The following is a 12,550-nucleotide window of genomic DNA, read 5'->3' as shown; positions in this document are numbered from 1 at the left end:
TAGTATTATGGCTTTTACTACTTATCGTTTCAAACACCACATACTATATATTTTTTTAAATTAGTTTTATTTATCTTCTTAAATTAATTAAATTTTTCTACTCATCATCCATACACCACACGTTTGGTAGGAAAAAAAATTAAAAATTTATATATAATATGGAGATGAAGAGTAAAATTTTTCTATTATTATTAGTTTCTAATTTTTAATAGGTAGCAATAACCTGTATAAAAATTGAACGTTCTCTGGAAAAATTTATGACGCGGCTCGATTTGGGCTTTAGCCTGGGGCGGGGAAAGACTAATGGGCCTTCAGTCTCGTCCTCGCAATGAAAATTCTTGTATTTTGGACTGGGCCTATGAAATAGAGTAACCCCAAACTAATCTCCAAGCTTGGATGACTAGGCTTCTGGCTAGCCCACCTTAATTACATGCAAGAGCAACCTTAAAAACTTTCTAATTCTGCAACGCCCAATCCCAATAACTCACGCTAGCTGCACGTGATTGAAGAAAAATTAACAATTTTTTTTTAAATAAAAATTAACAGTTTATAATCATGAAAAAGATGCTTGTGCAGCTAACCATGTGCTTGGCTTCAACCTTCACCTCTCTCGACCCTCATTAAGAGTGCGTTTGGATATTGAGTTGAATTTTTATGAATAGTAGTGAATTAAGATGGTTGAGTGAGTTTTGTGAGGTCCACTTAAGATGAGTTTAAGTGTATTTGAATGTTAAGATAAGTTTAGATATATTTATGGGAAGTTGTAAAATAAATAGGTCTCATCATTAATTTCTACTATTCATCTGACATATTAAAAAGTCAGCCAGCATCAACAACTCAAAAGGCCAAAAAACATTCCCGTGGGGTCCACTTGCAGCCAACCGGATGGAGTAAAGTAAGGGCAAAATGGACAAAATGTTGCTTTTTTATTGCAGCTATCACTTTGACAGTTTGGGCGGTATCTCTAGCATTTGGCAGGAGCATTAAATCAATCTACAGTATAAACTCACTTAACTCAATCTCGGATGCAGCTCAAGTTGTTGTTTGGATGGTAGAAGAAGTCTAAAAGTGAACTGCAATGAGCTCGGTTGAGTAACCAAACAGAGCCTAATAAATCGTCACTGATGTTCATTTATATTTTGTTAGCATGGTTTGAATACATTTTTGTTACATTGTGATCCTGACATGAAACCTTGAATCCACTTTTCATCAGCTTTTAATCTTTTAGGCTACGTTTGGATGCTGAAGTGATCTTTGATGATATGTGAATAATAATGAAAAATTAGTGAAAAAGTAGTGAATAATTTATAAATAGTAATAAACTATTTATGCAGAGTAGTGAAGTAATCTTAGACTACCTTCACTTACCGAACACAGCCTAATTAGCATATTGTTAGTGTAAGGGGATTTTCTCTCATCTAGACCGAGCGGGCCTGTGAATGAAATCCAAGGGAACTAAGACCAAAGGCATAAACAAAGTCTCCAAACAGGCCCATGGGTAGGGTCCTCTAGACGCAACCTGTAGGAGGGAGTGTGCTGTAGGGGACGAGACTTGTCGATCTGAAGGTCTCTTGAGCAATGTCCAGCTCTCAAGTGCTCATCCGCATAATAGGCGTAATGTACGGGGAATCCTCAACGGATAACCAAGGATACTATATGGGAGAAGGATATCAACGGATAACCAAGGATACTGTATGGGAGAAGGAAATCGAAAAACTAAGTTGCATTAATGGCACTACTATCCGAGTTCCATACCACATTAATGATGTCGTCGCAGAGCCACGTCGCATTAAAGGACTCTGACACAGGGAACAGTACAAATGACGTAGACTCCAAAGGATAGACACAATCTGCCCCCCTAGGCTTATGGTATAAATAGCAGATCCTATGTACGAGAATACTCTCTCTGACCGCTAGACTTTTTCACTTATTTACAAACTTCCAAAAATACTTACTAAGTTTGGCATCGGAGATTCCCGGCCCCAAGGTCGCCATCTCCTATCTTTTGCAGGCTCATTTCGGAAGATCTGAGTTGTCAGAACCTGGCCCTAAAGTGTGCGAAACATAACATTAACAGTTAGCTTGTTCACTTCGGCCAACTAAGGACTATTTATTGCACGTAAGCTCCAAATTTAGTATTAAGAAATTTTGCACTTATAGCTTTAAATCTTAACTTTGTTATTATCCCTTCTAGTAAGGAATGATTTGATTAATATGATTAAATTATCTATTGCATTGATAATATATTTACATTTGAATTTATTTATATTTTCATCTACCCCAATTCTCCCGAGTAGTCTTGCCTAGTGGTGGATGTAGACATTGTAATACCGAACTATCATAAAATTATGTCTTATTTTCTCTCAACCATTTCTTTCTCTTTCAATTATCTTTGGATCATAAACTCACAGATTAAAATCATAATTCCTACAATCCATTTTCCTAAATAAAGGTCTCCTAAATATATATACGTGGTGCAAGCTTGTCCACATTCCTCTCAAAGTCTCCTACTCCTAATAGTCAATCCAAACATAGCCCAGAACTGCAAGACATCATATACGTACACAAGTGGTTCCATAACCCAATGGCATTGAATACATTATAATATCAGAACTGCTACGTACAAGCATTAGTGGGAGTCGCCGTGCAATCGGCACCTGACGTGGCATGTGGTAGTGAAAAAAAAAAGACAGTGTTTTACTACTACTCTGTTTCACTGAATCACTGCAGAAAAGTTTCAATTTCAGTACCTGAGCAACTCTCCTCTCTCCCTCCCGCAATTCACAAACCAATCTGCAGTGAACCCAAGCTCTCTCCCTCCCTCAGTTCGCAAACCCATATGTAGTTTATTTTCATTTCTACAGCTCCGCAGCCAACCTTCTCCTTCTCTCTCTTTGAGCTTTAGCAAATGGATCAGTACTAAGTAGTCCTAAACGCCCGTAAAATTACCAATCGGATTTCTTTCTTCTTTTGAAGTTCTCATTTCATTTGGCTCTTTCCTGTTATCTATCTCTTCATCCATGGATCTTCCATTTGAATATTCTAATGTGCTCCATTTTTCTTTTTCTTCTTTTGTCAAAAAGCTTCCTCATTCTTAAAGGAATGGTGATTTATTCCTATTGATTTTTCTTTTGGTTTGGGATTTATTTTTCAATATTTTTTTTCCACACAACCATTTGATTCTTATAAGAAATTGGAACAAATCGAACTGGTGTTTCCAATTCTCATCGATTTGTAGCCATTTCCACACAATCAAATGGTTCAATACCTGAGTAACGAGTGAAAATGGACTTGGAAGGGGAGAGAAAATTATAACATAATATAACGTATGGTGGATGAGAAAATATTGCAAGGATCGGACTGTCGCCGTGCACATTCCACCTCCCAAAAGCAACGGCAAATCCTTCAAGTCTTCCCCTCTTCAATCCCACCGTATCCCACCTCTAACAATTTCTCCAGCAACACCAACTTCAGTACCACTGTTTCCAACTACAATAACTACTAGTCCAAGTATTCTGCCTCAAGCCGAGTCTCTCTCTTGAGCCTCAAGGGCTCTCTCCCGAAGAACCCTCACGTCTACCAGTTCTTCGAAATCCACATCACCACCAACAGCTTCCTCGCCAAGCGATTCTCCTCATCTTCCTCGCCCACCTCGTGGGGTTGCTCTCTTCGCGACAAGGATTCCATTGTCTTCCAGCACAAGCTCCGCCGTCTTATCGAGTTACTAGAGCTACGAGATTGTTTTGCATTTTGTCTACATCATGTCGAAAAACACAGAGGAAGGGGGAGAGGGGTCGAAGAAACACAGAGAATAAATGCTTCGAAAAACATAGAGAGGTCGAAACACAGAGAGGAGGAGGGAGAGCCGGGGGAAACGGGGTAAACCAAAAAAATGGAAAACGACGTCGTTTTGTATTTTGTCCACGTCAGTGCCATTTGCGCAGCGCTTGCACCAGCCGACTGCCTCTAGCATTTTTCTTATAATATATATATAGAGAGAAAACCTTTGAATCGGTCGGGCTTATATTAGCCAAATAACAACCCACCAATAATATAGTGACACCTAGGCTTTCTATCACAACAATTTTGTAGATGCGTTGTATCAAATTGGAATGCCTTTGCCATTTCGCACCATTTTCTTAAGTCCTCCCATGATTTTCCCTTTCCCTTTTGTACCCCCTCTCGTAGCCTTTGCCCCCCCTCCCCCTAATGCAAATCTCTTTGGATAGCCTTGTCGACGACGGTGATGGACAAAAGTATGAGAAGAAGCAAAAATCGGAACGGCCCAGTATGATTTCTGATGTTCCTTGGCTTTTTTTTTTTTTTTTTTTTTTTTTCTTTTTTAATCTCTGTGTGCCTGATCTACTCTCAAAACCAATCTTTTACCCAATCCATTTACCAATCATACATGCACCATTGGTTTCCATCAACGTTCTGCGAGATCTTTTACCCAATACATTGCCGTTGTTGGTTATGGTTTTTTTCTTATAGATTTGAGTATTAATTTTCCAAAATGTTTTGATTTCTATTTTACATGGGAATTTCTTTAAAGTGTTTTACTTTTTGAGTCGGATTTTTTTACAGATCTGAATCTAGAAATTTGTAAGTTAATTTTTTTTTAAGATTTTGTTCTTGTTCTTTATCTTTTTTTCCTATAGATGTGGGATGGAAATATTTTTCTTACATTTTGCTGGTGTTTTTCTTTTTCGCAATTTTTTTTTTCTACAAATCTGTCGGGAGCAAAATCTAGATTGTACCCTAGATTTAAAGCTTCTCATTCAACGATGCCAGTTTGGTCTTCGTTGTAGCTTCTAAAAGAGTATAGAAGCATAAGATGCAGAGGTTGAATAACACCACCAACCCATTTGTTCAAATATGTAAGGAAAAAGAACAAAGAACTAAAACGAGCAAAAAAAAAAAAAAAAAAAAAAAACCTAAGAAAGATTTGAAAAGATCTTGTTTAGATATGAGTTTTTTTTTTTTTTTTTTTTTTTTTTTTTTTTTTTTTTTTTTTTTTTGCTTTTCTCGTTCTTCTTTATTGGATTTTTTGTTCTACAGATTTGGTACTTTCGCCCCAGAATTTGTGGACAATTTTTATGTGGGCATAGTGGGCGACGAACTGGTGGAGGTGGACTGCTGCCGATGGAGCTCTGCTCGATAGTGAAACTGGAAGCACAACAAAGTTGAGGTTCCAATCGTGAAGAGGAGATCGATTTCCTATCTGTTTGCCTTTTCTTTCCCATGTGAATGAGTGTAACTTGAATTTGATGTAATTTCTGAGGTGACAATATGTCATAGGAAGGCTATTATTTGAAGAAAGTTGGCCCGACTGCTTAGAAGCGATTCTCATATATATATGCCCATGTATTTGCTTCTTTATGTTTTGTTTTTCTCCATCTCTTGATACAAATTGGTCAGCATCACCTATCCCTTTCCTTTTTGTTAGGGATGTAGTCGATCTAGTCGAGTCGGTTCATGGTAGGATTTTTGGATCGGATCAAAAATTTCGGTCCACTCATTTTTTACCTTGAGACTAGACCAATTATACCTATAGACTGGACCGGTCTGGTCGGTCCAATCTGGTCCAGACCAATGCAAAATGGGCCAATATATATATAAAAAAAAAAAAAAAAAAGCCCAAAATCATCTTATAATATTTATTTTATTGTGATACCATCTGTCACACTACGGTGTTCCTGAACTAAGATAACATCTGTAAAATCATGTGCACGGCAAGTTTCAATAATTTCTTTAATAACCTGCAAAAACGAAATATTCAAAAAAATTCTTGACGATAGAAAAGGACCGCAACAGACGCATACAAGTTTCAAGGCCACTGCACCATTTACACTATTGACAATGGAAAATTATATTCAAAGCATGATAATGAAGAATGAAGATAAGCACCCATAGCATCAAACTAATAAGATGGTAACCATATCATGCAGCATATACCTATTTCCTTTTCCTTTCATTTATGAAAAATACTTAATCACAAATAAATTACACAAAAATAAACTTATAAACTCACGTGAGAGAAGGGAAAAGTGAGGGAGAAAGAGAGAGGGGTCTGGGTTTTAATCCTAATCCATTTATTTTAAGACCTCAAAACGATCTAACGGTGGGCTTTAAATACTGATTTGAAAATGCGTAAACATTAACTTAATTAAAAGTACTGAGAGTAATTAAGGTAGAATATTATATAAACTAAACTTCAGTTTATAAAATAATATTTCTTCATCATTAATAAAATGATGAAGTCTTATTTAATATTTTTAAAAGAATAAAACTACTTAATTAATTAGAGTTTTTAATATAATTTAAATCTTATAATATTTTAAATGACTGAAGTCATTTTAATAAATGATATTAAAATGATTTCTCACAATTATAATATTTTTGGAATTCTTCAAAAATATTATAATTGTCTTATTTAAAATCAAGTTTAGTTTGATAATACTGAAAATACCTCATATAAATATTTCCAGTGCATTTAAAATACTAGGCGTACTTTAGAAACCACATATTATCTTTAGAGTCATCGAGGTTTGGCACGCATAACAAGGCTCACAGTTGCTAGAGAGAGAAGGGTTGAGTGTTACATAATTTCCATTTTCGGAATTTGCTTACGTCAGAAGGAAGGAGCGAGGTGTTATAATTACTATCTTTAAGTAAGTTGTATAATACTATAGTATAACTTGATAAAAATTAATAGTTCATATGAACATGCGCAACGAACATATACAACTACTTCGCACGAATGGTGTAATTGACCTAGAAAAAACGCACGAATAGGAATTTGCAACATACGGTATTACTGTAAAGTCTCATCTTATTCGAACTATATACCACTAAATTCCACATATTTCTATCTAAAATCGACATAACTATTATAATATTTATTGATGCAGGTTGTGTCGAAATATAGTGACAATTAAGAAAAAAATCTCACCAGAACTGTATGTTCTGGCACGTTGTCCGTCCAGACGGGTTATCCAATACTCAAGATGTTTTGTGCGTGGATATAGATTTCACATAGCTGACAGAAAACGATATAGTAAAGCTCAAAATTATGAGTTTGTTATCGAAAGAAGCCATAAGAATGATAACATTGACTTCTACGGAATTGTGGAAGATATCATAGCGTTAAAATACATGGGGGATATATGATCTGGTTGTTTAAATGTAATTAGTGGGATGTCTTAAATCATAGGTTGGGAGTGCGTACCGATGAATATTTTGTGAGTGTCAATTCATCTCACACATGATATGAGGACGATCTTTTCGTTCTTACTTGCCAAGTGAATCAAACTTTTTTTATTTAGATGATCCAGAGTACGAGAACCTTTGGCGGGTAGTAGAGAAGTTTGCACTAATAAATGTATATGATTACATTCCAGAGGCAAACGAACCATTTGAAAAAGATGATAGTGTAGCAAATGAAGAAGCATATCAAGAAAATGAATTAGGGATCAATCTATTTGTTGATCTAAACCAATATGACATGGTCCCATTAAGTAGAGAAGATGTTCAACCCGAAGTAATTGAGGGTGAAATGTTAGAAGAATATGAATTAACTGAAGTGTCTAGTGAGGATGAGGGCGACTGGTCCAGCAAAACCGATAGTGAATGAATTTCAAACGGATATTTTTGTAAGTATCATTCTTATAAATATCTGTAACATTTGTTTGACATATAATGAATAACAATTTCAAACAGATATGCCTCTCAAACGCAAAGCGACGCGTGCGCCATCCCCATCCATTACCAACTTCCCATGTGGTTCACCTGCCATCAATAGTGGACCAACATCACCAAACCTAGAACAAGGTATAGTATATCAAATTAAATACCATATTTAATGCTCGATTTAAGTAATCTACATCTATGAAATAAAAATAATTTAATTCCAAAATATGCTTTAATTACTATATATATAGCTGTTGTAAGCCAGCGTCGAGATTGAAGCACTACAAAGGGTGTTTGTATAGAGAAAGTAAGAAAAATGGGTAAAATTAAAATTGATATTCCTGATGATCACACCGGTGGCAGAGATTCAGTAGCATAACTTGCTTTTTATGTTGGTTCGCTTACTCGCACCTATGCACCGATTGCTACTCTAAAGTTTTCCAAGATGTGAAAGACGTTAATTTACATTGCAAGCAACTAAGTATATAACACGTTAATTTAAAGTTAATTTATATTTATACTAATTGTTTATAATTTTTGAAAGGATGAATTTGAACTTAATTTTGGCCGACAATAGGATCAATTAACGGTTGAGGAACTGATGTCAAATGCATTTCGGAGGTGTAAAGGTCGATGTCAAGCATACTATAAGAGGTTTAGTACTACAACAGATGTGCGCCAAAATCCATTCCAAGCAATGCCACCAAACGAATGGGAGAAAGTTTGTGATATGTTTGAAGATCCTGCTTACCAAGTAATTTTCCTGCTATCTTTTTTTAGATAGATGTATTAAACATATAGGCATAATATTTTTTTTAGCACCAGAGTACTGTGAACAAAGCAAATAGGTCATATTTAATGATATACCATCATGGGGGTTCTCGATCTTTTTATCGTTTGTCTAACAAAATGGTAAGTTATTCAAATATCGGTTAAATATTAACATATAATACACTTTTTTATTTACGTTCTAATATATACTTACCTTTTGCAGAAAGAAGAAGTCCTGCTGACTATGATTTGTGTCACCCCCGACCCCCACATACGAAAACTCAGTAATCGAGACGCCCGGATGATGACAACACAATCACACATCCCAACGATAAGTATCAAGTGTGTCTACATGTAATAGTGTACAACAAAACAAGGCAACGGATAATTTAAATAAGTCGACTAAGTACTAAAATTGTTTAATACAAATTCACTTAAACCAAAGCGTTTTAAAAATCAATACAATTATCCCAAAAAACATAATAATACCAAATACATACTTCAAAATGGAAAACAATTCCCAAACACAAGTGAGTGATCCCAAATCACTCCACCAGTGGAGTCAAATCCTCAGGCTCAACATCAGCATCTACATCAAAATCTACGATGCTATAAAATGGTACCGCAGGGTAAGGAATACCACATGAGATGTGAATCTCAGTAAGTAACAATCCAAACAACCCACGAGATAAAAATATATTGATGCAACCAACAATTATGCATGCATATGATGAAATATGCATAATACCCAAAAACATTATTTTCTCCGAAAATGATTATTTTTCAACGCATGCCAAAATCCCATTTTGGCCCAAAACATTCCATTAAAACATTTCCCGCCATTTTCCCCAAAAATAGCCCAAAAATAAGTAATCCACCATTTTTTCAAAAAATGGTCCACATAAAATCCTTTTTATCAAAGCTCGCCATTTTCTCAAAAAATTATCTAAATATCCAATGTAACTGTATGCACCATGATTTGCTTTAGGAACCATCCGCACACCTTGACTCCCTCTGTCACAACACGGGTAACGATTGTGCGAGTGACTTCATAATGAGCGATGCCCAGTTCCATGCCCAGCGCGTTCGTGGCCAAGCATCCTCTAACCCCTGCCAGCAAGAAGGGCCATGGAGTTAGCACGAGAGCGTTACCATCCCATCAAATTCCATTGTCGCCCAGGGACAACCCAAGGGACGTCACTCAATATATTCCGCTCCCGAGTGACCAGAGGAGTTCCGCCGAGATAATACCCCATCTCGGCTCGAGGTCATGATACACACGCACCAAAAAACCATTTCTCACATGAAAATTCAATTTCCAATTAAACACGAGAACATGCATGCAATTATGCAAAAACTCATTTTTCATTTACAAACATGAACATGCGTGCAATTATGCAATCATAAATGACACGACACAAATGTTCACAGCTAAAAAATCTCAGCATAATCCAATCACGCAAACAACTTCATGCTCCAATCCAACCAACCTTTACTCCTTAGACTCAGTCCGACACTACCAACTAATTCACAATAAATACAAGTTAGTGCAAAAATATAATTAAATCTCAAAAATTCTTTAGAAATATACATACAGCACTATAAAATAATTTTTGAATGGGCAACGCAACAGTGCAAAATGGACAATGGCTATGGGTCTCAAAAACCCAACTTTTGAATGGGGACAAACGAAGACTTCAAATGGCTAGGGAAGGGTTTAGAGGTGTTGGTGAAGCTACTAGTGATAGTGGTTGGTCGTGGGCTACAGTCAAAACCAAAATGCACAAATCGAAAAAATGCAATGGATGGGCTTCATCAGTAGCAAATCGAAGCTGGGGAAGGGTAGCTTGGGTGGCTGGAGGGCCAATAGTGGTGTGGTAAAAATATGGTGGCGTTGGAGCGAAAATTCCACTCGACTTCCAGCCTTGCATGGGGGTTGACGGCGGCACGGGGTGGGTTGAAAATGGGTGGGGGTGTTCGTCGGCCGGAGAGGAAGAAGATAGGATGGGTGGTGTGGCTCACGCATGCGTGCAAAGGTGCACAGAGCATTGATGAAAAACTGACAGGAGAGAGGGGGCAGGGTGGGTTGCGAGGGTGGAAGGAAAGCAGGGGAAAGAAGAGGGAGAAGAAAAGAGAAGAAGGAAAAGAAAAAGTGAGGGAAAGAAATGAGGTCAAATCCTCACAACTTGGGTCACAAAATTGATCCAAAGAAAAGAATTTTAAAACAGTAAGTTAAATAAAATAATTAAACGCAGTGACTAGCTAAAATAAAATAATAATAAAAATCCAACAACACAATAATTTTAAAGCCCACAAACAAACTAATTTAAATTAAAGAGCAATTTAAATGCAAAACAATAATTAATACTAAGAAAGCATATCAAAATAAATTTCACGACTTAAAAATCATAAAAAAAAATAAACCAACGAAAAATCCGATAAATTTAAAATAAGTGAGCCAATATTTAAATTAATTAAAATACTCATTCAATTAAAATATACTAAAATACGTTGTATCAGATCCTCCCCCCTTAAATAAAATTTCCTCCTCGAAATTGGCAAGATCAAATATTAAAGCTAAGACAGGGATAAGATTCAATTAAGAGCAGACTTAAGAAACATACCGCCAGGGTCAACCAAACAAATACGGATATTGCTCCCTCATGTCGACCTCTCTCTCCCAAGAGAAATCTTAAGCCAACGGATCACCCCTTGACACTTTCACCAAAGGAATCGTCTTGGACTTTAACCTTTGCTCTTTCCAATCCACAATCTGCATCGGGGCAACTTCATAAGTAAGTTCAAGCTGAAGTTGAATGCGTTTTGGGTCGACATAACGCGGTTCTTGTTGTCCAAAACTCTTCTTCAATGATGACACATGGAACACATCGTGAACTTCCCTAAAATAATCCGGCAATGCAACTCTATAAGCTTTCCCTTCTCTACAATTTGAAAAGGGCCAACATACCTCTGACTAAGTTTTCCCTTCTTACCATAGCGCTTAACGCCTTTCATAGGAGAGACTTTGAGGTAAACCCAATTACCTTCCTCAAAGGATAAGTCTCTTCTTCTCGTATATGCATAACTCTTCTGACGACTTTTTGCTTCCGCCATTTTATTCCTTATAACTCGAACTTGATCTTTCATTTCTTGAATTAACTCGAGCCTAATTAATTTACTCTCACCAACTTCATCCCAACACAAAGGCAATCTACACTTCCTTCCATACAGAGCTTCATACGGAGCCATCTGAATTAAGGCATGAAAACTATTATTATAAGCAAACTCTGTTAGCGATAGATGATTTTTCCAACTCCCCTGAAATTCAATGACACAAGCTTGCAACATATCCTCAAGAGTCTAAATAGTGCGCTCTGATTGACCATCAGTTTGAGGATGATATGCAGTACTAACCTTTAACTTAGTGCCTAAAGCTGCCTGCAAACTCTTCCAAAAATGGGACATGAACAGAGAGTCTTGGTATGACACAATACTCTTAGATATTCTATGTAAATGCACTATCTCTTTGACATACAACTGAGTTAGCTTTCCTAAAGAGTCGGTATTATTGATAGGTAATAAATGGACACCCTTGGTCAACCGATCAACAATCACCCAAACCAAATTCTTTCCGCTAGGAGTCCTCGGAAAACCCACAACAAAATTTATAGAAATGTCATCCCACCTCCACTCAGGAATAGGAAGAGGTTGAAGTTTACCAGCAGGTCTCTGATGCTTAGCCTTAACTTGACGGCACGTGTCACATTTCTCAATAAATATAGCGATATCCATCTTCATCCCTTCCCACCAGAAATTTCTCTTTAATTCTCGATACATCTTTGTGCTTTTAGGATGAACTGAATAAGGAACTGCATGAGCTTCTACCAAAATTTACTCTTTAAATTATGAATCTCGGGGAATCACTATACGATCCCAAAACTAAAGAATATCATCTTTATCCAAACTGTAATGCAAGGGTCCTCTAGACTTCCTGATTCTCTTCCTGATGTCTAACAACTTTGGAGCCCTTTTCTGGAGAGTCTTCAATACTTCAAAATCAACTACTCGAACATCCAAAACCGAAGATAAC

General features: G+C 36.7%; 1 long non-coding RNA gene across 1 annotated transcript; it reads left to right on the top strand.

Moving 5' to 3' along the window:
- The first annotated feature begins 4,209 nt into the window (after positions 1–4,209).
- On the top strand, positions 4,210–5,336 carry LOC121235936. Its single transcript, XR_005934631.1, has 2 exons — positions 4,210–4,288; positions 5,059–5,336. It is a non-coding gene; the product is annotated as an uncharacterized LOC121235936 (long non-coding RNA).
- Positions 5,337–12,550: the final 7,214 nt, after the last annotated feature.

The sequence above is a fragment of the Juglans microcarpa x Juglans regia genome, chromosome 6D (assembly GCF_004785595.1).
Source record: "Juglans microcarpa x Juglans regia isolate MS1-56 chromosome 6D, Jm3101_v1.0, whole genome shotgun sequence".
Lineage (NCBI taxonomy): Eukaryota > Viridiplantae > Streptophyta > Magnoliopsida > Fagales > Juglandaceae > Juglans > Juglans microcarpa x Juglans regia.
Note: the sequence above shows the minus strand (reverse complement) of the source record. Positions and strands in the feature narration are given on the sequence as shown.